Genomic DNA, 26,895 nt, shown 5'->3' with positions numbered 1-26,895 from the left:
TTTTCCTTTTAATTCCTGGGTCAGGTTACTATTGCTTCTTGCCCTTAGGTATCTTTTTCTTTTATTCCCCCCTTTTTATATTTTCCCCTGGACTTCGTCCAGCTTATACCTCCGATTTTTTTATTTTATTTCTCCCATGAACTTCGTCCAGCTTATACCTCATTTTCCTCGACTTCGTCCAGCTTATACCTCATCTTCCTGGACTTCGTCCAGCTTATACCTCCAGAAACCTTCTTTTTTCTCCTTCAGACTCTTTTCACTAAGCATTCAGTGGCGGCCCCCATTTTTTTTACAAGTCAGCTCTCAATGTATAGGCTTATAACTCACTCTTAAAATGGGGCTTCACAACTAGGTTATCTAAGGCATCTTCTATCGTCCTTACTTCATTCAGACCGCATTCAGCTTATTAAGGGAAAAAGGCATCAAAGTTGACATGCATCATATCTTCAATTGCTCTTACTAAAGGGATCTTGCCTTATTATATCCACCTGCTCATGCGATACTTAAAAAAAACTGAACCTAGAGACACTTATACGACTCCCTCCCCCTCCCACTTCACTCAAGCTTGTCCTCAAGCTATCCCAGTGAAGCGGGGAAACAGGGAAGTACAAAACAGACTACTACGAAACACATAACCAGCAAAACGCACACTCAAAACAGACTTCTCACACTTAGACCGTGCACCGGGCTAAGTGGGAGAAATTCCAACAAAACAAAAACCACACATGCTTGAAAAGAAACACAAACTTCTCACACTTAGACTAAAGATTGGGCTAAGTGGGAGAAGACAAGTATAAGCGCAGACAAATATATACAGAACATGCCGGAAAAAAAAACACACAACACAAACATGAAACAAACAAACATAAGACTGAAAGAAAATAAAATAGAGAAACTAAAAGTAAAGTTACTTGGTCAAGGGGGATTCATTTCGGGTTTTGGCTCCCTCGGGAGCCAACCTGCGGTGGAACGTATGGGCGGGTTACTTTTGCTTTCTTTCTTGCTGGCGACTCCGGCTTATCTGTCTCCTTCTCACTTGAACTGGACACATGATTCTTAACTGAAATGGGCTTTGAGGAAGACGGGGCGGTCAAGGGCTTTGACGATGGTGGGGGATCTGGGAGTTGAACTTCCTGGCCCTGGCTGGGTAGGCATGTGGCTAGGCCCAGCAGGCAATTTCGTCTGCGGCTCAGCAAAGTTCTCCTTCAGCCATTTCGTCATCATCATCATTAACTGGACGGCCTCCGTCATCTGATCATTTTATGTAGATGACTTCCCCACCATGACAGTGACGCGCCCCTTGAGGGCCTGCATCTGTTCCCTGACTCCACCGAGCTTTGTCCGTATCCCGGCCATTTCTTTCCTGGCGTCGCCGAGTTCCTTACTGATCACACCCATTACCTTTCTGAATTCACCCAATTCTTTGTGCATCATACTCACTTCTACTTTCATCTCCTCAACATCCATACTAGCTTTCGACTCACCAACATCCTGCTCTAGCTTGACCTAGGGCTCCAACCTGCCAACTTCGTAGAAACAAACGTCCTTCCCATGCATGTACAACAACCCTTTGTTGAAGAAGTAGTCTACGTTGAAAACCTCCGGGGGCTCACACATATCTACCTCGGGGGCAGATTTGGCGATTTTCATTATCGTGTTGCGTTGAAGATAAGCCCCCCAAATGTGACATGTATACATATGACGGGAAGGGTTTGCGGCCATTTGATGACACGTCTGGGCTAGCCAGTATCCCAAGTGCACTTTGACGTCCTTGGCCATGCACCAAGTAAAGTAGAGATCTGTCGTAGTCAAGGCAGAGTTGGCTGTCCCCATAAGATTATAGCTGATAAAGGTCTGAGAAAAGCGAAGAATCCGGTTGTTGATATGAAACGCCTTCGAATAACTAGTTTTGAACTGGCCCACCTTAGGATGGGTCACGAACTCCCAGGCTATTTGCGGCTTGAATCCGGGCGTGCACTTTGGAGGGCCGACCATTCGGTCGTTCCAGATTGCCTCATCATCATCCTTGTGAGTGAACAGTCCCATTCGGAGAGACCATTTCCCGATACTCATCTCGTGTTCTTCGGCGAACAGAAGGAAAGTGATCGCGTCTGCATCCAAATTTGTAGTAGACTTCAATCGGAAGGTAGAGAAGAACTCACGCGCTAGGGTCGTCTGTACTTCCGCAATGCTATGCTTTAACAGCCAGTCAAACCCGATAGCCTCGATGTATTGCCGGAATTCCGCATCACAGTCTATCTCCTTCAGTTCCTCGGGATCATAACGTTTCCCCGATTTAGCAAGCTTACCCGTACTGCACCGTTCCTTATAAGTCGCCGCCCGCTTGGGATCAGCGAACTTCCTCATCGCGTCTAGCAATCCCTTCGTGACCCACACCTCCGCAGGCTCGAAGTTTAACTCCTCCTCTGGCTCTTCAAACTCAACCTCTTCAGATGCACTGGACTGGGCAGGGTTAACTGGTTCCTTCGCGTATGGTACCTTCGCGGGATGAGGAAGTGAGGCTTCAACAGACTCGCCCCCAGCGGGTTTCTTCGACTTCTTGACCAAGGAAGGGGCTTCTTTTTTACCCTTCCTTTTCCTCTCCACCGCTTGGCGGTGCTCCTCCTCGGTGCTAGGTCCAGGAGAATCTGCTTTCCCGGTTTCCTTAGCCGCTAGATCCAGTACTTCCCTTCCAGTAGGTTGGGTTGTATCATCTATCTCGTCCAACAGGCTTCGCCGAGCCTGCCGCCTAGTTTCTTGTTTGTCCACCGGTGAATCTATCCCTTCCGAAACATTTGTCAGATCAACCACTAGCTGCACCGCACCATCGACGGGTTCCGGTGTTTATTCAGTAACGAGGTCAGCCACATCCTCAGACAATTTAGGGGTTTCCCCCGCAAAGTAAATAGGGCTTTCTCTCTCTTCCAACCGTTTTTCCACTAGGGCTTCACCGCCCACAACCTGCACAGGGGTTTCCCCCTCCAAACCTTCGACAATTCCCCTTCAAAACCTTCGACAAGGGTTTCCCCTTCTACTACTCCTATAACAGAAACATGGGTTTCCCCCTCCAAAACTTTACCAGAAATAACAGGGGCCTCCCCCTCAGCCTTTTCAGCCGGGGTTTCCTCCTCAGATAACCCGGCAGCAACAACAGGGGTTTCTCCCTCAACCACAAATTCCGACCTTTGGTCTTCGACCGCTAAATACTCTAACCCAACCGCCAGATCTGTCTCACCCCCTGTTTCTTTCGCCGCGTCCGTCACGCTGGTGGGCGGCTCTGTTGTTGTCTGCAAAATGGCGTGCTGAGTCGTCGAGCTGTCGGGAATAGTGGGTGGTGGTGGTGGTGGTGTTGAAACGGTAGTTGCGGCGGACGGTGTGGTTTGCCCCATCATTGCTGTAAACATGGCAAGGCTTTCATCGCCTCTTCAGGACCGCCAAACTTCTGCATTAAGTCGGACATAAACGCTGCCGCACCGGCGTCGGCAGATATGGTAGGTTTCCCGGCTTCCGATTTGTTGTCCATGACTTGAATCCGAAAAACACAAAAAAACTTGGAAGAAAATTTTTATTAGGGTTAAAGAAAGGTGGGTTTCGCGAGAGAGAGAGCTTTTGGGGATTTTTAGAGTGAGAGAGTGTTTGTTTTTAGAAATAAAGAATAAGGAGGGAAAATAGGTATTAGATAGGAATGGGAACGGTTTGCAGGTGGTTGCAGACATGAGGTCAGCGACCGTGCGCCTTCCCATAAAGTGTAAATTTGAAATTCGAATTGTACCGCTTTCCTCTCAAATTAAAACTCTCTGCCCCATGTAAACACTCTTCTCTGCCACACCACACTTAGAGAAAAACAACAAAAATGAAACGCCACGTCCCAGGTCAAGGATTTAAAATATGACAAAACAATTTCCCTAAGGAAATCTGGCATTCTGAAAATATTTTTGGAAGATTAGAATTTTTTTCTTTGTTTGGAAATTTTTTTCATTTAGGAAAGCAATTAAATTATTTACACATTCAATTTGGCACTCTCGAGATTCCCTGGTTCAATGAATAGATATAAACATCATCCCAATCTACTTGACCCAGGAATTCATCGAGAGCACTACTTGCTAAACTAATTAGGCGATAATGGAGAGTGCGCGTAGTGGCATTTCCTCCACTACACACAACTCAGAATTATGCCTAAAAACCTTTACCCTATGACCATTAACAAGAAAGGGAGTAGAGTTTGAGGTACTGCCCTGAATTTCCACAGCTCCGTTTGCTTGAAGGCCAACAACAGTGTATGGCCCTACCCATTTGGACTTTAGCTTCTCAGGCATCAGTTTGAGCCTAGATTGAAAAAGGAGTACCTTCTTCCCTACTTGGAGTTCCTTGACTTGGTGATTTTTATCGTGCCAGAGCCTTGTCTTCTTCTTGTACCACATTGCGGACTCATATGACTTCAGTCTCAATTCTTCCAACTCTTGAAGTTGCAATTTCCTCTCTTCCTCACAAGACTGGGGTATCATATTAATCTCCTTGACCGCCCAGTATGCTCTGTGCTCCACTCCTACGGGCAGATGACACATCTTGCCAAAAACCAACCTGTAGAGTGACATTCCAATAGGCGTTTTGTATGCTGTCCGATAAGCCCACAATGCATCTCCTAGTCTCTTACTTCAGTCCTTCCTTGACGGATTCACCGTTTTTTCCAATATCGCCTTTATCTCCCTGTTGGAGATCTCGGCCTGTCCATAAGACTGAGGATGATACGGGGTAGAAAGCCTATGGTGGACCCCATATTTCCTCATCAGAGCTTCTATTGTCCTGTTACGGAAGTGTGTCCCTTGGTCAGAAATAATTGCACGCGGCACCCCGTATCTATTAAAGATGTTGGCTCTAAGGAACTTGGCCATTTCTTTGGCTTCGCAGGACATGGTGGCCTTTGCTTCTATCCACTTCGAAATATAATCTACAACCACATGTATGTAAGTATTCCCATATGAAGATGGAAGTGGACCCATGAAATCCATTCCCCAAACGTCGAAAATCTCGCAAACAATCACTGGGAATTGTGGCATTTCATCTCTCTTCGAAATTCCTCCCGTCTGCTGGCATCTTTCACAGTTTTGGCAGAATTCGAAGGCATCCTTGTGTAACGTGGGCCAATAAAAGCCACTATCTAACACCTTCCTTGCGGTTTTCCTCTGTCCAAAGTGATCTCCACAAGCTAGGGCATGGCAATGATTCAGCACATCCATCTGTTCCCATTCTGGAATACACCTCCTTATTACTTGGTCGGCTCCCATTCTCCATAAATACGGGTCGTCCCAAAAATAATACTTGGCTTCGCTTTTCAGTTTCATCTTCTGCGCCCGTGTAATTTCTTGCGAACTAGGTACTTCTCCAGTGACCAAATAGTTTGCTAGGTCTGCGAACCAAGGTTCGGCGTTCAGCTGGCACTTCCCTTTTTCAGAATCCCCTGGACCTATTACTGCCATTATCTCTTCCCATCTAATGGGTCTAGCATAATTTTCCATGTAATACAGATGCTCCTCCGGGAATGCATCAGGTATTGCTTCGTCAGTCTCTCCCTGGAAAATTCTACTCAAGTGGTCTGCCACTTTATTTTCTATCCCCTTCTTGTCTCTGACTTCCCAATCAAATTCCTGCAAGAGTAGCACCCAACGGATTAACCTTGGCTTGGATTCCTTCTTAGCCAGTAAGTACTTAATAGCTGTGTGATCAGTGAAAACTATCACCCTCGACCCCAGTAAGTATGGTCGGAACTTTTCAAAGGAATACACGACCGCCAGCATTTCCTTCTCCGTGGTGTCATAGTTTTTCTGAGCTTGATTGAGTGTTTTCGATGCATAAAAAATCACATAGTTTTTCCCATCAATTCTTTGACCTAGGACTGCCCCTACTGCGTAATCACTTGCGTCACACATTATTTCAAACGGTAAACTCCAGTCAGGCGCTCTAATAATAGGAGCAGAGACTAGTTTATCTTTCAATAGCTGAAAAGCTTCCTTGCACTTCTCATTGAAAACGAAATCCACATCATTATGCAACAGATGAGTGAGTGGTTGGGCAATCTTTGCAAAATCCTTAATAAATCTTCTATAGAAACCCGCATGCCCTAGGAATCCCCTTACTTCTTTCTGATTCGTAGGGTAAGGCAACTTCGAAATCACGTCGACCTTTGCTGGGTCCACCTGTATTCCCTTCTCTGAGACTACATGCCCCAAGACGATTCCCTTGGGTACCATGAAGTGACATTTTTCAAAATTAAGGACTAAATTCTTCTCCCGACATCTCCTCAACACTATATCCAAGCTTGCTAAACAGGAGTTAAAAGAATTCTCATACACAGTGAAGTCGTCCATAAAAATCTCGATACAATCCTCCAGCAGATCCGAGAAGATACTCATCATACACCGTTGAAAAGTGTCTGGCGCATTGCAGAACCCAAACGACATCCTTCTATAAGCATACGTGCCAAAAGGGCAAGTAAATGTAGTCTTCTCTTGATCTTCGGGATCTACATAGATCTGGAAGTATCCACTATATCCATCAAGGAAGCAGAAATATTGCTTACCTGCCAACCTTTCCAGCATCTGATCGATGAAAGGCAGGGGAAAATGATCCTTCCTAGTTGCTTCATTTAACTTCCTATAATCAATGCACATCCTCCACCCAGTAACAAGTCGAGTTGGAACCAATTCATTCTTATCGTTCTTGACTACCTGAATCCCTAACTTTTTAGGTACCATATGGACCGGACTAACCCACTCACTATCAGGTATGGAGTAAATGATTCCTAGCGAAAGCAGCTTCAAAACTTCCTTCAGAACTTCCTCTCTCATGTTCGGATTTAGCTTGCGTTGTGGGTCTCTACAGGCCTTCACACCTTCCTACATCCTAATGTGGTGCATGCAAAGATCAGGACTGATCCCTACTAGGTCTGAGAGAATCCATCCTATTGCCTTCTTATTCCTTCTGATCACCTCCAGTAACTCCCTTTCCTGTTCCTCATTTAAGTTGTTGTTGATGATTACTGGAAATGTCTCATTCGCTTCTAGATAAGCATACTTGAGTTCCGGTGGAAGCGTTTTTAATTCCTTCTTGGGAGCACTTGTTTCCTGGGGCAAGGGATCATTTCCTTCATCAGTTTTCATTCCCTTCCCAGACCTGGGAGTAGTTTCCATACTAGCCACATGAGTTGATCCTCTTGACCTAGCTGACTTCGGATTCGTACAGAACTCTGAAATAGCTTCGGCCAGCTCCTCATCTGTCAAATCTTTTGTGTTCATTGCCTCGCACCATCCAACTACCTCTCTGTCAATAGAGTGACTTAATTCTGAATTAACCACCTGCTCCTGCATCAACTCAGTCTCAAGATAATAACATCGATAACATGCAAATTTTCAACATCTAAAGGTTTTTTCATTGCTTCATCGATGCTAAATGTATATTTCTCCCCATTATAGTCCAGGCATATGGTCCCATCAAAAACATCAATTATGGTCTTAGCGGTACGGAGAAAAGGTCTTCCTAGAAGCACACCGCTAGACTCAGCAGATACATTATCACTCATTTTAATAACATGGAAATCGGCCGGATATAGAAAATCATGCACTTTGACAATAACATTTTCTAAAACTCCCTCTGGACAAATGCACGACCGATCCGCCAATTGGATTACCACCTTTGTATCTACCATCCCTACTCCTACCATCTTCTTGTAAATGGAAAGCGGTAAAACATTTATCGATGCCCCTAAATCACACATAGCATGCTCAATTCTGACATCCCCGATTGAAATGGGTAAGGTGAACATACCTGGGTCAGTGCATTTTGATGGCATCCTTCGCTTCTGAATTACTGCTAACACATTTTCTCCAATTAGAATCTTCCCACTGGGTCTAGTCTTCCCAGCTATGAACTCCTTAATGAACTTACTGAATACCGGCAATTTCAGAGCCTGCAAGAATGGTAAGTTAATCTCCAACCTTCCAAAGATATCCATAAAATCCACCGGTTCATCCTTCTTCTTCTTAGCTTCTCCTCGGTGTGGGAACGGTTTCACTTGTTTCTCTGCACCTGTAGAACCTCCAGCCGAAAACTCATCAGTTCCTTTTCTTGCTACCTCATTCTCCACTTCTGGCTCTGCGTCTAGAAAAAATGGTTCAGCCACACTTGGTAAAGGTTTCTCCAAATCACCTTCCTGAAGGTCATCTATATTCCTAGAACCCCCTGCTTCCACACCCTCGGACTCAAAAATTAGATCCTTCCTTACATTGTCCTTCACGGAAGGCGTTTCTTCCTTCTTCCTCATCGCTGGACCTTCATAACCTCGCCCAGATCGCAAAGTGATTTGACTGATGTTAGCTCTGTCTGGTGGCCTTACTGAGGCAGGAATCTTCCCTTCGTTTCCTCGCATCTCGCTCAAGGATGTAGCGATCTGGGACATTTGTTTTGCCAACATATGCATTACTGCCTTTTGTTCCAATTGAGTATCCTGGAGCTTATGCACCGCGTCATTATTGGACTGCATATTGTTTTGTATATGCTGTTGAGAACTGACTAGGTCATGTACCAGATCATCTAGATTCCTTGGTGGTTTAGAATTAGACTGGCCAGAACTTGGTCCTGGACCCAGATGCGGACCACTTCCTTGATTCTGGCGGAAGTTTCCTTGACCTCCTGAACTGTTGTTATACTGATTTCCCTGCCTTGATTTCCCCGGTAAGTAGGTTAGGGATTCTGATAATTTCTGGTGTAGTTCCTTTGATGTGGTGGCACATAAGAGTTCCCGTGATTCTGATTCCTGTTCCCCCAATTAGAGTGATCTCCATGGTTTCGATTGTTCCAGTTGCCCTGCCCTTCATGATTCCTTCCAGACCAGTTAGTTTGTCTTTCTGGTTGATGTGTCAACTGAGTGTTCTGTTGTGGAGGTGGCCGGTTCGGATCGTTGTCAGACCATCTAAAATTGGGATGGTTCCTCCAGGGTGCGTCTCTCTGTGTTCCTGTGTTCCAACTCCCATCGGGATTCCAACTTCCCATCGCATTAACCTAGGCCTGGTACTCTCCCTCTTGGGGACCGTAACATTGCTGAAGCTGGATATCTCCTAGACCTGAAGATTTATCTTTCACTTGTGTAGCTGGCGGAGTGGTTTTCTCTATTGCATTCAACAATGCTTTCTCAAGCCTATCTATTCTCGCCTCTACTCTCTCGTCATCCTACTCCCTCAGGAAATTTGCTTTTCCCCTCCTCATAGCATTCCTCGGGCTGTCATATGCCTTTTTAGCCCATCTTCTTCGTAAAGTTTCCCCCACTCGAGGAGTTCATCAAATCCTTTGACTCGGGGTTTGCTCCTTCATAAAACAAATAATAAATCTCTGCCTCGATCATTCTGTGATTCGGGCTGGCGTCCAGCAATCCCTTGAATCGTGACCAATATTGGCTCAACGACTCGTCGTAGTCCTGTTTGCATTCCACTATCTCCTTCTTCAGAGCATTTATCTTGTTGGAGGGGAAAAAGTAATCTAGGAACTCCAATTTAAAGTCCCTCCATGTGCGGATAGAATCTGGGGGTAACCTTAATAACCACGTGTTGGCCTACCCCTTCAAGGTAAAAGGAATCACGCGCAGGCGATAGTCCTCCTCCGTTGCATCATTCGGTCTCTTCTGAATGCTACACAATTTGCTGAATTCATTTAAGAACTCATATGGGCACTCATTCCTACGCCCAGAGAATGTTGGTAGGATGCCGAGCACATTCGTCTTGATCTCAATGGCCCTCTGGCGCAGATTCATCACTATAGCTTGGGCTGGCACACCATCGAGATGGGCAATGAGCGAACCAATCTCCGGATCTGGATCGACTACGTGCGCCATGTCTCCGATTTCTGTTTCCTCTATATCTGTCTCTGAAGATGATTTAAGATCCTCCCTTCCTGACGAATTCCAATCCTCTTCACTTTCTGAACCGAACGGAAATGGATCTCCCGTTGATAACCCCGGTCTGGTGGTAACTGTAGATGCTGTGTCCTTGACTTGCCAAATAAACTGCTCGTTCCTCCACTCAGATGAGTCACCCCAGTGTCCAAACCGTGAACCTCTGCTCATAAACTGAAAATAAAGAAAAAGAAAAGAGAAATTAAAACTATATACGCCAAAATCCTCTAAACACAATCACAAATTACGCCATCCATCCCCGGCAACAGCGCCATTTGAAAAGCCACTTGGAGCTAGAGTGTGTACGGTGTGTTCTACTGTTCTAGGTCGAGCTACTAAGTCCAATGAATCCACTAGATCACTAGGTCTAGGAACTCAAGGGAATATAGAAGACTCAGTCGTTGGACACACAAGCTCGTGTTTCAAAGATCCCTCAACCCGTCATACTATAGATTAGTATAGAGAAATAGGGGTCGATCCCACGAAGATGGACGCGTAAGAAAGCATCTAGAGACCTTGGTTTAAAAAGCGGCTGCTGCCACGCAAATTGGGTTGAGGTTGACTACTATTAGACCTAGGCACAAAATCAAACACTAGACCTAGGAAACTGTAAACATCATGCTGACATCGAACATTCTCATGACTACGAAATAACCAACTACCATTCTAGACTTAGGAACCAGCTTCCTAATTCAACTAAATAGAAAGCGAATAAAAGTGGGAACCAACTTCCAGAAATATCAAGTACGGAAGGAAAGCTGCAACTAACTAACTAAGGATTTTACTAACATCAACACGCATCTCATCAACTGAATTAAACACGAACATGAAGAAAACATAGCATGTATCTAGATTCGAACAGAATATAGAAATTCGGACATTGGAAACTTGCAAACAGCCGGAAATAAAACAGATCTACATATATTAGACGGAATGAAAAGAAAACACGAAAGCTAGGCATAAATCTCGATCACTCTGTTTCAGATTCAAACGTCGGATGCTTAACCCACTCCGTATCCAAGCAATCCGAACCCAACAACAACCTGATTCAACTCCATAGTCTCAGATTCAACAAATCTGCTCCGATCAACGCTAGATTCCAACGATCTTACTCAAACTCAGCAACCAACATGAAATTCAGACATCCAACTCAGCGATCGCAACAAACTCAAAATGATAAACTTCCATAATCGAAATCAACAGCAGCTCAAACACAGAAAATAGAAATTGCATAAACGACGGAAATTCAACAGCAAACAGTGCCGAGTTTCGAAAGGCGAAGCTCGGTGAAATTCACGACGGTAAAGTAAAATGAAAGCGATTAAAGTGTATATTCGCCCTCCGCGAGGACGGTGTTGCCCAACTACGGACTATCCAAGTAAAACCCAGACCCCTACAATTTCCCGATAAAACCCAAAAGTATGTAGAAGAGAGTGAGCTAGAGCAACAATCTGGTCATCAGGCCTCCACCGAGAAGGTCCCCTCTGATTGCATGTTTTCTTCTTTATATAGGTGTGGACATAATCTTCTAGAAGCCTTCGTAGAAATGTCCATTCTACCCTTCAGCCCCTTGATTTCCTCCGTCTTGTAATTTTTCTTCAAATTGCTCACTTATTCGCCAGCTTCCTTGGACCATGCAATTGTCCTTCTCTATTCCTGGATCTGGCGAAAACCTTCTACATACCTGGCTTAAAACATGTGTTAGACCCCGCAAATGAATGAGTTTCACCCCTATATCTATGCATGAAATTAGCCTTATCAGAACCGCTACTGGCTTAGCGGTCATTGGGCCCCAGCGGCCCGCTGGGTGTCTCGAATGCTCCAGATTTTTAACTTCGACTTTTTTGCTGTCTTTTTAGGCTCAAATATGCACATTTCTCACAAAACACGTCAAAATGCCAAAATAGATAAAATATGGACATGAATTGTGCTTTTGACATTAAAAACGGACCAAATAAAGGCCTTAAAACAGTGCAAAATCCGAGTGTATCACCTTCCAATTCAATTCAATTGAGGGACGAAGGGAGTATGTAAATTAAAGTCCAATAATGAGGCCTTTATATAGGCAAAGGGAGATTCTAAAACTTATGGAAAAATAAAACTTAAAAGAAATAAACAAAAAGGAAACCGTAATTTGGTACATCTACTAATTCTACTAACGAAATAAATAAAATCCAAAAAATAATTTGATGTCCGAGTTTTTTATGCTGGAATTGCATCCTGAAATTGATATTTATTAATCTTTATAAATAACATTGAACATACACTACAGATTATACGTTGCTTTCAACTACCAATAGGTACGAATTTCCGTAACCCTAATTAATCAGATTATACGTTGCTTTCAACTACCAATAGGTACGAATTTCCGTAACCCTAATTAATCATCTTATGATGATTAATCTCTAATAGCGCTAGGAGTGTTATCGCACTGAATTTTGTGACCATAAAACCATTATGATAATATACTCAAGAGGTGTTATGAAATGTTTTACTGTTTGGAAACCCGACCTATTGAAATTAAATTCCATAAATAATAAATAATTACAAGAACTGGAGTAGCAAACTTAAATTAATTAATGAGTATTCAAATCTTAAATACGGAATATATTTAAAATGAAAGAGGATGCATGTTTTACTTGCAATGGGATTGGACCAACGTTCAACCATATTTTCTATAATGGTCAAATAAAATTTTATTTGACTTCGGATTAAATTGATGCTCAATTGTGGTGAAACTACAAACAAGTATGTCGTCGGTCCAAACCTTTATGGAATCCAAGTCTAGCCCATAATACTCATTAATTAGGAGAAAAGAAATAAGAGAGAATAAAAGAGGGTTTTCAAAAGTCTATTGGGGATGGTTTTCAACAATTATCAATAATTAATATAAGTGGAATTTTATGATATGACCTAAATATAGAAAATATAATCATGGGATACTATAAATACCCATAAACAATTCCTAGATCAAGTATGGTTGGATTTTTCCCTCACAAAGATTATACATCGAGTTAGAAAACAAATAAGATTCAAGTTTGAGTATGAAGAACACTGTCATATATAGAAGAGTCAAATTGATTCTTTGTAGAATCTAAACGTAAGTTTCGAATCCGTATATTCATTTATTAGGATTTAATTGTCTTCAATATATGAATTTATTGTGTTCTTCACACGCAATAATTGTTTATATGCAAATTGATTATTCCATAAAATCACCTAAATATGTCTGTAACGCTGATTTATTAATTCATGCATCAATCGCTTTTGATGCGGGTTCAAAGAAAACCGAATCATAAACTGTTAAAGATCACCAAAAGTTCAGCAGTAATTCGTTTTAAGGACTATCTAGAGTTTGTTTTACAAAGATCTTCGCTCATAGGCAATACTCAACCAACGGGAATACCGAAAAACAGAGCTGAACACAAAGCGAAACGAAGCAAAGCGAAAAATAAAGAGGAAGACGAAAACAACAAGGTGAACACATGCATTGATGATCAATGTGTATTGCACAACATTGTTTAAAGTCATGTCGAGAATGAGTGATGTCTAACGACAAAGCACAACCACTTGGACACCAATTAGGATTTATGTGATTCATAATTTTTAATATATTTCAGTATGTATTTTTTTAAGTTTCAGTCGTAGTACTGCATAATTTTATTTTGAAAATATCGCATGTTAATTAAGGATGAATTTTATTAAATAAGTAATGAGACTGAATGATAGTTAAAAGTATGGTATGGTTCATGCATTGATTATTGTTGGTGTTTGTAATAAAGCATTCCCTCCGTCCAAATTTAATTGGGTTACTTCTTTTGAACATACAGATTAAGAAATTATGTTGAATGAATTAAATATTAATAAAATAAAATAGGAGGGAAGAAAAAAAAGTAGGAAAGATAAAAGAGAATAAAGTAATGATAAAGTAAAGTCAGAGTGATCAGATGTTTTATTTTTTATAAAAAAAAAGACTCAACTTTGTTGGAACGTCATATGAAGGAATATGCCTTTAGGACGAAGGGAGTATAAAAAAATTGACTTGATACATGAATGGTTAAGGTATGGTATGATTTATTAAATATTGATGTGAGTGACTTAGAGAATCCACAATAGCAGACTAGCCGACACCCTAGCCACGGGCGTGCGGCTAAGGCGCTCGGCTAGTCCGCTATTACAGTAGGCTAGCCGAGAGGATGAAAAACCAACAAACGAGAGGTCGGGCGTGGACTAACCCACTAGCCAATTTTTTTATTTTATTTTTATTTTTTAATTTTTCTATTTCCATTTTATATTTTTCTATGTTTTTTTTTCTCCAAATCATTTCGTTGTTGTTGTTTTTGGTGGGTTTTTTCTCAAGAGGGTTAGGGCATCGGCTAGTCTATTGCTAGGTTGTTGATTGGCTAGGGCAATAGCTAGATTGTAGGAAGGGCATAATGATGTGACAGGAGGAATTTTTGGCTTGCTAGGCTATTGCTAGTCCACTCCTATTATGGATGCTATTAGGGAAGATAAGATAATTCAGTCATCAGTTAATAGTTAATGATAATCATAATAATAAATCGGGTATTCAATAATCGAAAAGTATAATTTCAGCATGCAAGTGATATTCCATTGAAGTGTCAATTGTCATAGAAAATGGGTGGACTTTTATATTATTAACAAAGAATCTTTGTAACGGCCTGATGCAATGCACTGAACGTACTTTTTTCAATTAAAGTTTTACCATGTTGAAGCCCAACAAAAATATTAACCCTTTAGGACATGCAAACAATTTTGGTTTAATGAAAATATCAGACTTCGTGTTAAAATGAACCAATCAACCAACAGATATGTACTAAATGCTAATTATTTGATTTGGCATAAAATATTCAATATTTAAAAAATAATATAATTCAAAATTTAATATTCACTCCATCTATAAAAAATAGTCTTATTTGTGAACAACACGTATTTTATTAAGAATTTAGTAAAGTAAGAGAGTTAAGATAAAAAAAAATGGATAAAGTATGAGAGATGAGAAAAAAATAGGTAATATAAAGAGAAACTTTTTATTTTTAAAAATAAAATTATTTTTATGGACGTCCTAAAACAATAAAATAGAATTAATTTTTAAAGACAAGGAAGTAAGTTAGAATGAATGGTAGCTACGCAACTGTAGCACACGAAGAAGCCAAAATGAGGGAAAGTAGCATTACCAGTGCACGTTAGAGGGCAAGAGCACTGTCCTTGCCGTCTGCAAAAGCATGGTTGTGCTCGTCGCTGTGCTCTTGCCGTAGACACGGACGTGCTCTTGCCGAAGAGCACCGCTGTGCCGAAGAGCAGGGCGACGAGGCAGCGTTCCATTGGGCGGTGATGCCCAATCGCCCTATGCGCGATTGGGCGTGTTTTTGTTCCGTTATTTTTTTTAAATTCATAAAAAATTGAAAATAATTCAAAAAATAAGAAAAAACTATTTTTGGATTCCCAAAAATATAGCTGTTTTTCGACTGTTTTTTAAGAAATTTTTATTTTTTCCATCAAATAGTAGTGATATCAGTCATTCTTTCTCATCAAATGTCATTTTTTGCTTAAGATAGATAGGTTTATGTTCATCAATTATGTAATTTTTAAATTTTTAGTGTAATTTGTAATATTACTTTGGATATTTTGAATGCATTTTAATATTGTGTAAATGTTTTTAGTAATTGAAATATTTAAATTGAATAATAGAATAGTGGGATCCTTGAAGAGTGTAAGAGCATGCTCTTGCGGAAGAGCATGTATGCGAGTGTTGTGCTATTGCGGAAAAGCAGAAAATTAAAAATAAATAAAGGTAGTTCCGGGTTCACATATGTGCTCTTGACAAGAGCATGAATGGGGATGCTTTTAAAAGCAGAGAGCATGTGAACTTTGATCATATATTGGTACAATTAGACATAGTACTATAGTAGCATCAAACATGGCCGAATTCAGAAGAAGCAATAGGTGTAAAATCTGATTCATTTAAATAACTTAGCTCACATTCCATAATGCTAAAACGTAAAAACTGGTTCATTTCGGTAAATCAAGAAAAATATTGTTTATATACCACTACTAAATCAGTATATTATCATGAAAGAATATCATTAATGTTGGAATCTGTGTTTCCGGTCAAAGAGTTTTGACTAATAATAAATTCAACGAGACATTTAATTTTGTGAAATTAAATAATATAGCGTCGATCTACATTTGGAGTATATGACTGTGGTATATTCCTTTTCATAAATCCGATTCCCGGTGGGTAAAAAATAATGCATTAAAGTTGGGCAAAAATTGCGAGCTAATTAAATGAGCTATGAGAGAAGCCATGAGATTAATTAAGAGAGTTAATTATCCCACATTGAAAATAACAACCTTATTAAACTAGTAGTATTTAATAAGATGGGCTGTAGAGCCCACAGGCCCGCACACGAGCAAGCCGCCGCCGCCGCCCGCCCCGCCGCGAGCCCGTGCCCGTGTCCTTCGCCTTTGGGTGGTCCACGTCGTGAACGAACCTAGACACACATCATGTCCCGATACGTTCGTCCCTCCACCAAACGCTCTTACCCATCTCGTCCAAATGAAAGGACAAAGGGAATGGGAAGCAGCCTACAAAGAAATTAGAAGGCGAGTGCTACAAATATGGCAAATCTGGCCACTTTGCCATGGACTGCGGCAGTAAGAAGAAGAAGAAGCCGGCTGCCCATGTCGTTGAGAATGAGTTCAAGGACTGTGATGAAAGTGACTCATTGTTGTGGTCACCATAGAAGTGAACCTTGTTGATAATAGGGGTGGCAGGTATTTTGACACAGGTGCTACTGCACATGTTTGAGCTGACAGAAGTAAGTTTTCAACTTACAACAATGTTGAAGGGTGGAAGATCAACATGGGGAATCAAGCATCGTTGAGAATGAGTTCAAGGACTGTGATGAAAGTGACTCATTGTTGTGGTCACCAAAGAAGTGAACCTTGTTGATAATAGGGGTGACAGGTATTTTGACACATGTGCTACTGCACATGTTTGTGCTGACAGAAGTAAGTTTTCAACTTACAACAATGTTGAAGGGAGGAAGATCAACATGGGGAATCAAACATCGTCCGAAGTCCACGGCATTGGAGATGTAATCCTCAAGATGACGTTTGACGTCTTAATCACCTTGAAGGATGTGTTGCACGTTCCAAACATTCGCAAGAACCTAGTTTCAGGGTCAATACTAGTTAATAAGGAGTTTAAAATTATATTTGAGTCTGATAGGTTTCCATTGTATAAGTTTGGGAAGTTCCTTAGAAAATGTTATTTAACCGAGGGCCTCTTCAAACTTTATGTGGCAATACATCTTGTCCCAAAGCCTTTAGGTAATAGTAATAATGCATCTACTTCCTCTTACTTGACTGAGTGTTCAAATTTGTGGCATTGTAGATTGAGACATGCAAATTTAAATGCCATTAAAAGATAGTAAATTTAGATTTACTAAAGGCAAACGAAGTGAATACCCAAGACAAATGTGAAATATGTCTTCAAGCAAAAATGGCTAAGTTACCGTTTCACTCAGTTAAACAGAACACAAAACCCCTTGAATTAATTCACGCTAATATATGTGATTTAAAGTTCATGCAAACTAGCTGTGGTAAAAAGTACTTTATCACTTTTATTGATGATTACACAAGATATTACTACATTTATCTTTTAAGAAGTAAAGATGAAGCAATTGAAATGTTCAAAAATTATAAGAACGAAGTTGAGAATCAACTTGGTTGTAAAATCAAAACGGTTCGAAGTGATAGAGGAGGCGGATATGTAGTCTCGTTTGAGGAATTATGCAATGCAAGTGGTATAATTCATTAGAAAACTGCTCCTTATTCACCACAATCCAATGGTGTTGCAGAACGCAAGAATCAAACTCTAAAAGAAATTATGAATGTGCTGCTACGCTGTTCAGGATTGCCCCATAACATGTGGGGGGAAGTTGTCTTGACATCCAACTATATCCTAAACAAAATCTCACTCAAAGGAAAGGACATCACTTCTTATGAGTTGAGGAAAGGAAGGAAGTCATCCTACAAATATCTCAAAATGTGGGGGTGTTTGGCGAAGGTAACGGTTCATCCGCCGAAAGAAGTTAAAATTGGTCCTAACACAGTTGATTGTATCTTCATTGGATATGCACTTAACAGTAGTGCATATTGATTTGTTGTTCACAAGTCTGAAATATCAACTGGGACAGTAGGAACAACAATCGAGTCAAGGAATAACAGTAGGAACAACAATCGAGCCTTGCAATGATGACAACCATCAAGGCTGGGCTGAGACCTGCTTTGGACTGAGCCTATAAATAGGCTAGCCAATCCATGCATCTCTACACAATTAATTCACAAGCATTCTGCGTCATAAACTCTCTCTCTTTTGCATTGTTCTTCTATCGAAGCTCTGTCTTCTCCTCCATCCAGTTCGCCGGAGCTCTGCTAATAGCGTTGTTGCTTTCATCAGAGATGAAGCCGTTTTATCTTTAGGGACGACATGATAATCCGAGAGCACTACCAGGGCGTATATCGTCTTGCGGAAATAGGCCTCATCGACTCGGCTTTTTACTGCCTTTACAATTTACTATTTTGACTCTGTTATTGTAATCTCGTTTCAGTTTTCCTTTTGTATTCCTTCTCTTGGGTTGTATTACACCGCTTAGTTTTCTTGTAATCCTGAACCAACAATTAATACAAATACATCGTTATATAATTTTTGTCAACCAAATTTCTAACATGTCTTATATTCTAAAATTTTAATAAATTGCAATGTTAAAATAAATTAGTAATTTGATAATTTATAGGTGAATTTTAAAATTACTCCATCCGTCTCCTAAAATGTGTTTTACTTTCCCCTGGCACACGTTTTAAAAATGTAAAAGAAAGTGAGTTGAAATAAATAGTAGTATTGGGGTCCTATTTTTATTTACTAGTTTTATAATAAGTTGTTAATAGAAATGAGTTAGTGGAATGTGAGGTTCATTACTAAAAGTAGTAAAAGTGACAATTAATAACGACTGACCAAAATGTAAGATACAAACGTCAAACGGAAGTAAGGTTCAATTTTCAACATTATCTAATTTTTTATATACAGTATTCCTGCTCATTTCATTCCATAATTTTTTCCAGCTTTTTCAGTTCCACAAAATTAGATTATTTTTAAATGATGTGTATTTTAATATGCAATTAGTAAAATAAGAGATAAATAAAAAGGAAAAATAGTTGAAATATTATTAGTGGAGAATGAAACTCGCCTCATTAAAGAAAAAATTTCTAATGTAATCTATATTTTGAAATAATATAAAATGAAAAAAATGATATGTTGTTATGGAAATGAGAGTTATCACAATGAATTCTAATACACTTGGGAAAAGTCGGAACACCATCTAGTTCCAATAAGAAGTTTCTAAGCCATATAACTTCTTTTGTGACTTCTGAATCAGCCACATGTTTAGCTTTCATGTTAAGTCTCCAATCCATTTATGCTTCACACTCATCCCATGTTTTGACTCTACTGCCTAAGGTAAACACATAGTTAGGGCCAATTTCCTCGACACCCGACTAGTCTGAAATTATTAATCGGTGTAACCTATCGACACTATTCGCCTAAGTGGTAAATCGGCATGTACTCCTTAGATCTTTCCACGTACTTGAGTATGCTCTTTACATCAATCCAATAGATTTATATAATGTGTCTTAGAACACATTTCTTGAGATAAAGTAACAATACTAGCTTTTCTCGAATATTGATCGCGACTACTTAAGATACCATGATAAGGGTTTCGAAAATCAACACATTGACAAGGCAAAGTGGCGTGTGACCAACACCGTTGATTAGGCTCATTTCATACATTTGTTATGGGGTAAATTTCTGTGATTTCAATGAACTAACACGCGTTTATAAGTTTAGGTGCGTAGAGAATCTGCCAGACCCAGGAAGCTGGTAAGATGGAATCCAAGGGAAATTGAAGTGAAGTACGCCAACTCGCAACCTGACCTGGGAGATTACAGGAGCGATGGCGGGAGCAGTTATGAAGCAAAAAAAAAATCTTTTGAAGGATCTTTTAGGAAGGGCAAAAATGACAAATCAGCGAGGAAAAGAGCCCTAGGGATCCGAGCCTCAACTATAAATAGAGACAACTATCACGAAGAGAGGTAGCTCCACTTTTAGTTTTTGCTCTTAGCTCACTCTTCTTCATTCACTTCACAATTCTCTGCGCACTTAGTATAATGGGTTGATAATCTGGGGGCTTTTGGGTGGTTTAATTTCGTTCAGTGGTGCAACACCATCCCCACGAGGGGCGAAGAAACAATCTATTTACATTTCCGTTGTTTTTGAGCCGTGTACTTCATTGTTTTGGAAGCTCGGCGCTGGTTATTTTGTTGAACCTATTTCTGATGCTATGTAAGTTTCGGTTTATGTTTTATCTGGTTTTGATGCTTCATGTTGGTTTTTACTGATTTGGATGCTTTTCGCAATTGATTGTTGATTTGGAGTTGAGATCGGTGGAATCAAAGTTGAATTGTTTTTGAATTGTCATGCCCACATTTTCTAAGGATAGAAAACACAGTTGATTGTGACTAGGGGATGATTAAAGAAGCGGGGAAGAAAAGGGGGAAACAACTCAACTCGACCATAGCTCGAAACAAATGAGAGTAGCTCGAATAAAATCAGAGTATCATCTCAACAGTCAGCAACTCAAAACAAATATTATCTCAACAATACTTGGCGAAAGAAACAATATTCAGCAGAAGCATTCGAGAGTAGAATACTATTATGTATGATGACATAATATATTCAGAAAATTTTATTTACTATCTTCTTCACTTTCATGCTCAACACCCACCGCGTTCGTCACAGCTCAACCTGCACATTTTTAAAAAGAAATGTAGGGTTGAGTACTTGATGCACTCAGTGGACTCATGCCGAAAATATATTCAATAAAAATATTTATCATGCCATTAACGAGTAACCTCGGGTTTTAACTTTGAAATAGCCTGAGTCACTAAAACATCTCACCAACATCATCATCATCAACCTCAACATCATCAACATCACCATACCATATCTGAACATACATGACAAGGAATGTGGCCACATTCCAAGCCACTAGACCGGCCAACTCAGAGAGATAGCGCACGATCTACGGGGTGTACACTAGCCTGAGTAGGGACTCACTCCCTAGTCAGACCCGAATTCGATTAACCATACATGGAAAAAGCCACTTCAGATAGGTCCCATAGCAACACAAAAGTATGGCATGACAAATATATTTCGCAAAAATAAATATACTTAGGACATAGTTCTTATTTAAAAAGAAAGCCTACCTCATTCGTTTAAAATCCTCAAATTGTCTTTCCCGTTCTGTTCTCACATACCTCTTTAAAATAACATAACATGCAAAGTTAAACATTAGAAAAATAAATTAATTAAATGAAATGCATGTATAAATCTTACCCTATAAATTCTGAACTCTTATCAAAGAATCAGTACACTTCCTTCCTCAAAATGGCCGACTGACTCCCAAACAACAATATACATTCTATCGACCCAAACCATGTATCCCATTCAAAAGATTTAATTTGCCCCAATACTCAACATGGCCCAAAAATAAAGGAACAACAGTCATCTTCTCACTTCACGCTTTGAAACTGGCAATCCCAAATTTTCACTTCTAACTCCAATTTGAAATCCCTAAACAAACTACTTCTCTTCGGACTCTCCCTCTCTCTGAGCCTCGATAAAATGCTTCCAATCAAAGATATCCTTGAAATCAATAGGATCTGTCCAAAAGCTCTGATGATCAAGGGAAGGAAGCACAAGAGTGGCATTCATAATCTTGGCTACTGTAACCATATCACATATGCTTGTTCTAATTTGATTCAATCCTCCGTTGGCGTGAACTAAAATGTATCCATTCGTCTTATTTCTTGTTCTTGTCCAATTTCATGGTCGAGATATGCATTTGTAGTAGTTGTCAATATTGGGTTTCATCCATATTTCTGGGACCGGAAATTCTTTCATCTGGCGCTTCTGCAAAGCGGCGCCGTTTGATGCTTCGGAGTCGAAAACGGCCATATGCGCATTGGACAAAAAAAATCATTCTTAAATTGTGAATAAACAAAATCTCCTTCTCCATCCGGACAATGTTGCCGTCGAAAAAACATAGCACCACTGCCGCCAATGTCGCGATGCAGAAGGAGCTGCTGCTGCTGCTCGCTGACTCACCCTTCCTCCGTCACAGCTCCACATTGGTTCAGCCCGGAGTGGATCCCGTTCTGCCGCTGCCTCACATCCTCTCTTTTTCTCTGAAATCATAATGATCAGCACTGCATCTTTCTCTCCCGCGGTTGTTGTTTGTACTCCAAATTAAGGGCTCGTCGTTGCTGCTCTGTTCCCGTGTCTCTCTCGGGCTTCTCAACCTCACAAAGGTCGTCGGGCTCCTCCTTTTTCTCGGTTTGGCAGCCTCGAAAAACAGCACCGCTACCCAACTTCTCCATCTCTCTTCATTCGTCAAAACGCAGTGCCGCTGCTACTAACTTTCCTTTTGCTCGGGGTACGCCGCCGCCATGGACTCGTCGTCTCTGTCCACCGTTCGTCGTCAAGCAGCGCTTAACGCCGTTGTTGTTCGCGGTCGCTACTCCTCCCATCTTGTTCGTCATATCTCCAAATATTGCCTCGATCGGACATTGGAGACCTCGGCTTCCCTCTCAATCTCGTCACTTCTCTCTCTAAATCTCTCAATTCGTAAATCACAAATCTGGAAAACCCTTTCTTCTCTCACAGCTCCACCGTTGCTGCTGGATACACGGATTACCCAACGCTGTTGTTCAGAATTTGTCGAGCAGCCTTGAAGTGCCATCGCTGTCGTTCCGCTCCGCCGTCGTTCCTCCTCCGCGCAGGCGTTACCACTGCCGCCATTGATGAAATAAAGAAGAGTGAATGGAGTAGGTTATGTGATAGCAAGATAGATGGGGTTCATTGTGGGATTTAAAAGTGCAGATAGTGGAACAGAATCACGTTTGTAGCGGAAAAGAAGTGGGATCGTGGTGAATAAAAATCTCTTTGGGCTGCTTTTTATGAATTGAAAATATGGCCCAAATTTTATAATTTGATTTGGACTTTATCCTTCTTTTATAGGCAAGCCCAAATACAAAAGATTTAATGAAAGAAAATTTGGCTTGTAAAATTTGATATCGTTATGAGCTCAACTAAAATATATATATATATATATATATATATAGAAAAAGTCGGGGTATTACAATCTACTCGTCTTAACAAAAATTTCGTCCCGAAATTTACTTACGTCCTTCGAATAAAATATTTCTCCATTAACTTGAAATCCAATTTCCAGGCAGCTTCCTCATATCGCTTAAAAAATTAAAAATTATAGCTGAAATAGTATCATCCCCTAAATTCCTTTTGTCATCCAATTCTCAAACGACTTCCAAGTATTCACGATGTTTCCACATACATCACTTTCGCGGTTTCAACGAATATATTTCTCAGCTCTTGCACAATCTAATTTATGATAGCCTTGATTTTTTTTAATTCAAAATATGAGTACGGTCTCTATTGCTCTCGATCGTAGGGCTCCATTTCCTTTCTCTTACGGTAGTTATCAAAATTTTCTCTATAATGTTATTGTATACATCTGTTCATAAATACTCCGTCTCTCATTCGTTTATCTCGTATCAAACAACCACTTATATAGATATCCTGTATAGCACTAAAAGGTTATTGGTCGTAAAAGCATTTTCACCACATTTTGTTGCTCAAGATCCAATATCTAGATGCATAGCATAATGTTCGATCCCTTAGCAGCTCGCTATAAGCGGTACGTAAAAGCTGAAAATTTAACACCTCGCGTTCTTGTTTATATTGATGCCTCTAGTTGGCGTATCACTTTTACGCATATCTGATTATAGAAACTTTTTCCCCCGTGTGCATTCGAAAAGCTCAACCTCACCCTTTCCTCCAAGTCTAGTATCAAGAACTAAAAAATTGATCAAGCAGCCTTACTTGGATATCAACTGATTTCAAAAATTGTAGCAACACTGCTGAAAGTGTCTTAATCAGATAGGATGCAGAATTAATCAAGAAAACAAGAACAACATTTCTAGCTCGACTCTTTTAGATCTCATCACCAACTTGCAAAAAATTGGTTTGTAAACAAAGCAAGGACTAAACCCATTGAACTTAACACATTCATTCTGAGAATTAAATGGTTTAAACGGTATCAAATAAAATCCATAGAGCTTGGGAATTTACTTCTGATGAGAGCTCGAAAGAATATGAGATAGGTCGTGGAAACAGAATGAAACTGAATTAAGTCTCAAATTCCATAGTAGGCTGTCAAATAAGATATTTCAATTGTCAAATCAAATTTGCAAAATTTCGGCATCAATGAATGATGGCTCAAACAGGTCATGACATGAGATGATCAATCGTGGGAGGGTTTAGAAGCACAGACAAATGTCACGAAGTAGCACTGATCATGGTTCGACGACATCATGCTATTGAATAATGAAATCACATCAATGGATTCACAGGTTTGCAACCGACGTGAAGTGAACATTTTAGGAAAAATCCGTTAGATCAAACACGTTAAGGAAAAAGAGAAAACGATAGCCTTAACTTGGTGTTGCAAGAAAGAAAAATTATTGCATGAACAATATATGTAGTGAAACTGAGCTAAAAAAGAATTTCACTTCTGCAAGAAAGAACTTGCCACATGCATAGTTACGAAATAAAAAGGTGTACAAAAGTTCCAAGAGGAATATTTCATCCTTTGAAGAAACATGTATGGGAGATGTGATCATACTGAAGGTCATAACTGCAAACAACTTTAGGAATGAAGTTCAATGACGGAAGCTCATAAGGTCAAAATATTGTCCTTACAAAAAGATGAATCAAAGAAGACTGCTAATCAAGATGTCCAAAGTTACAAAGGCAAGCACCAATTTTCAAGAACTGAAAGAGAGCCATGACTCGATATATGGGGAAAAAATGGGCACTACTTGCAAAGCATGAGTCAACCAAGGTGCTTAAATAGACAAGGGCTCACGGTTATTCAATACATATCGAAAAGAACTTAGAATCCAAGTAAGTACTGTTGATTTAAAATCGTTCATTCTAGCTACGAAGGTCGCACTCGTTCGCTCGTCTTTCTGAGGCCGAACATGGTAACATCTGAAGTGAGTTGGGCCTCCCTCTCGACTCTAATGTCGAATGACTAGACTCGGGAGTAAGCAAGTGTGCACATATGAGAATTAATGCAAGGCTCGGTCCAGACACAACGCTCCTTAAATCCACTGGATCACTGGGTACAGGAACTCAAGAGAACTACAGTGTTTTTGCCGTTGGACACACTCGACTCCCCTTCAAAAATAAATCCCTCAACCCGATTACTATGAATTAGTATAGGGAAGTGGGGTTGATCCCACAGAGATGGATTCGCAGGGTAGTGCTAAGAGAATATGGAAACAAACGGTTGCTGCCACGCAAAGGGGTTGAGATTTTAACTACCACTAGATCTAGGCAAGAAATGTAAACGCTAGACCTAGGACACATAAAACTTACTGGAATTAGACATCAAATCCGAAAGACACAAACACTTCCTTGACTGAGTAAATAACTAACTGATTGAGACTAGGCAGAAAGAATAAAACAGCGGGGAACATTATTCCAAATATAGCAAGTACGGTAAAAAGCTGCAGATAACAGATCAGCTCCAGCTAGCTTCACATGCAAAGTTCCTAACAGATTCAGAAACGCAAATGCAGAAAACAGAGCATACTTCCAGATTCGAACAAAATATAGAAATTTGGATGCCGGAAACTTGCTACGAATCGGAAATAAACCAGATCTACGTAAACTAGGCGGAATGAAATGAAAACACGTAAGCTAGGCATGAAATTTAAACACTCATGCTCAGAATCACGTCGGACGCTTAATCCACTCCGGATCCAAGCAATCCTAACTCAACAATCAACCAAATCAACTCCATAACTCCGATTCTAACAGATCTGCTCCGATCACCGCCAAATTCAATTAATCAAGAACAATCTGCAAACAAATCACAAACTCCAGCAAAACCCAACCTCCGATTCATCCAAAAACAGAACCATTCTTCAGATCCAAACGAAAAATATCAGCAAATAATCAGAAACCAACTGCAAAAAAAAATAAACAACTCCGACAATCCAACTCGAAATCAAGCGCACTCAGCCAGCAAACCAGAAATGAACACAATAGACATAAGCGAAAGTAAAATCTGGAATAAAACAGGAAATATTGGTTAACAAATGAAAACCGAGCTTCGAACAGCGAAGCTCGGCGGAATCGGTGTAAATAGCAACGGAAATGTAAATTGTTTCTTCGCCCTTGAACTAGGACGGTGTTACAACCCTCGAACCACTCTCGGAAAGCTAAAACGTGAACCCCAGCCAAGTGCCAACTGGAATCTCTCGCGAATTTGGAGTCAAGTGTGTGGTAAGGTGAATCGAGCAAGGGGCTGTTAGTGAGGCCTCCACCGAGAGGGTCCCTCCAGCCTGCATGCTTCTCCCTTTTATAGATGCGGACATAGCCTTCTAGAGTTTTCGTAGAAATCCCTATTCTACCCTTCAACTCCGAGGCTTCCTCCGTCTAGCAATTTTCTTCCAATTGTTCACCCTTTCGCCAGTTTCCTAGGACCATGCAAGCGCCCTCTTCTTTTCCTGGATCTGGCGAAAAACTTCACATACCTGACTTAATTCAATGCGTTAGACCCAGTAATTTCATGAAATGAACCCCTAGACCGATGCATGAAATTAGCCTTATCAAACTGCTCACACTTAAACCATGCTTGTCCTCAAGTATGAAAGACAAGAAAATAGGAATAAGGTGAATTTCAATGCATGGTTACCAAGTAAAACTTTAAAAAGAAAACAAA

Source organism: Salvia splendens, chromosome 5, assembly GCF_004379255.2.
Source record: "Salvia splendens isolate huo1 chromosome 5, SspV2, whole genome shotgun sequence".
In the NCBI taxonomy this organism is placed as follows: Eukaryota; Viridiplantae; Streptophyta; class Magnoliopsida; order Lamiales; family Lamiaceae; genus Salvia; species Salvia splendens.
The sequence above is the reverse complement of the archived record's forward strand: the minus strand, read 5'-3'. Positions refer to the sequence as shown.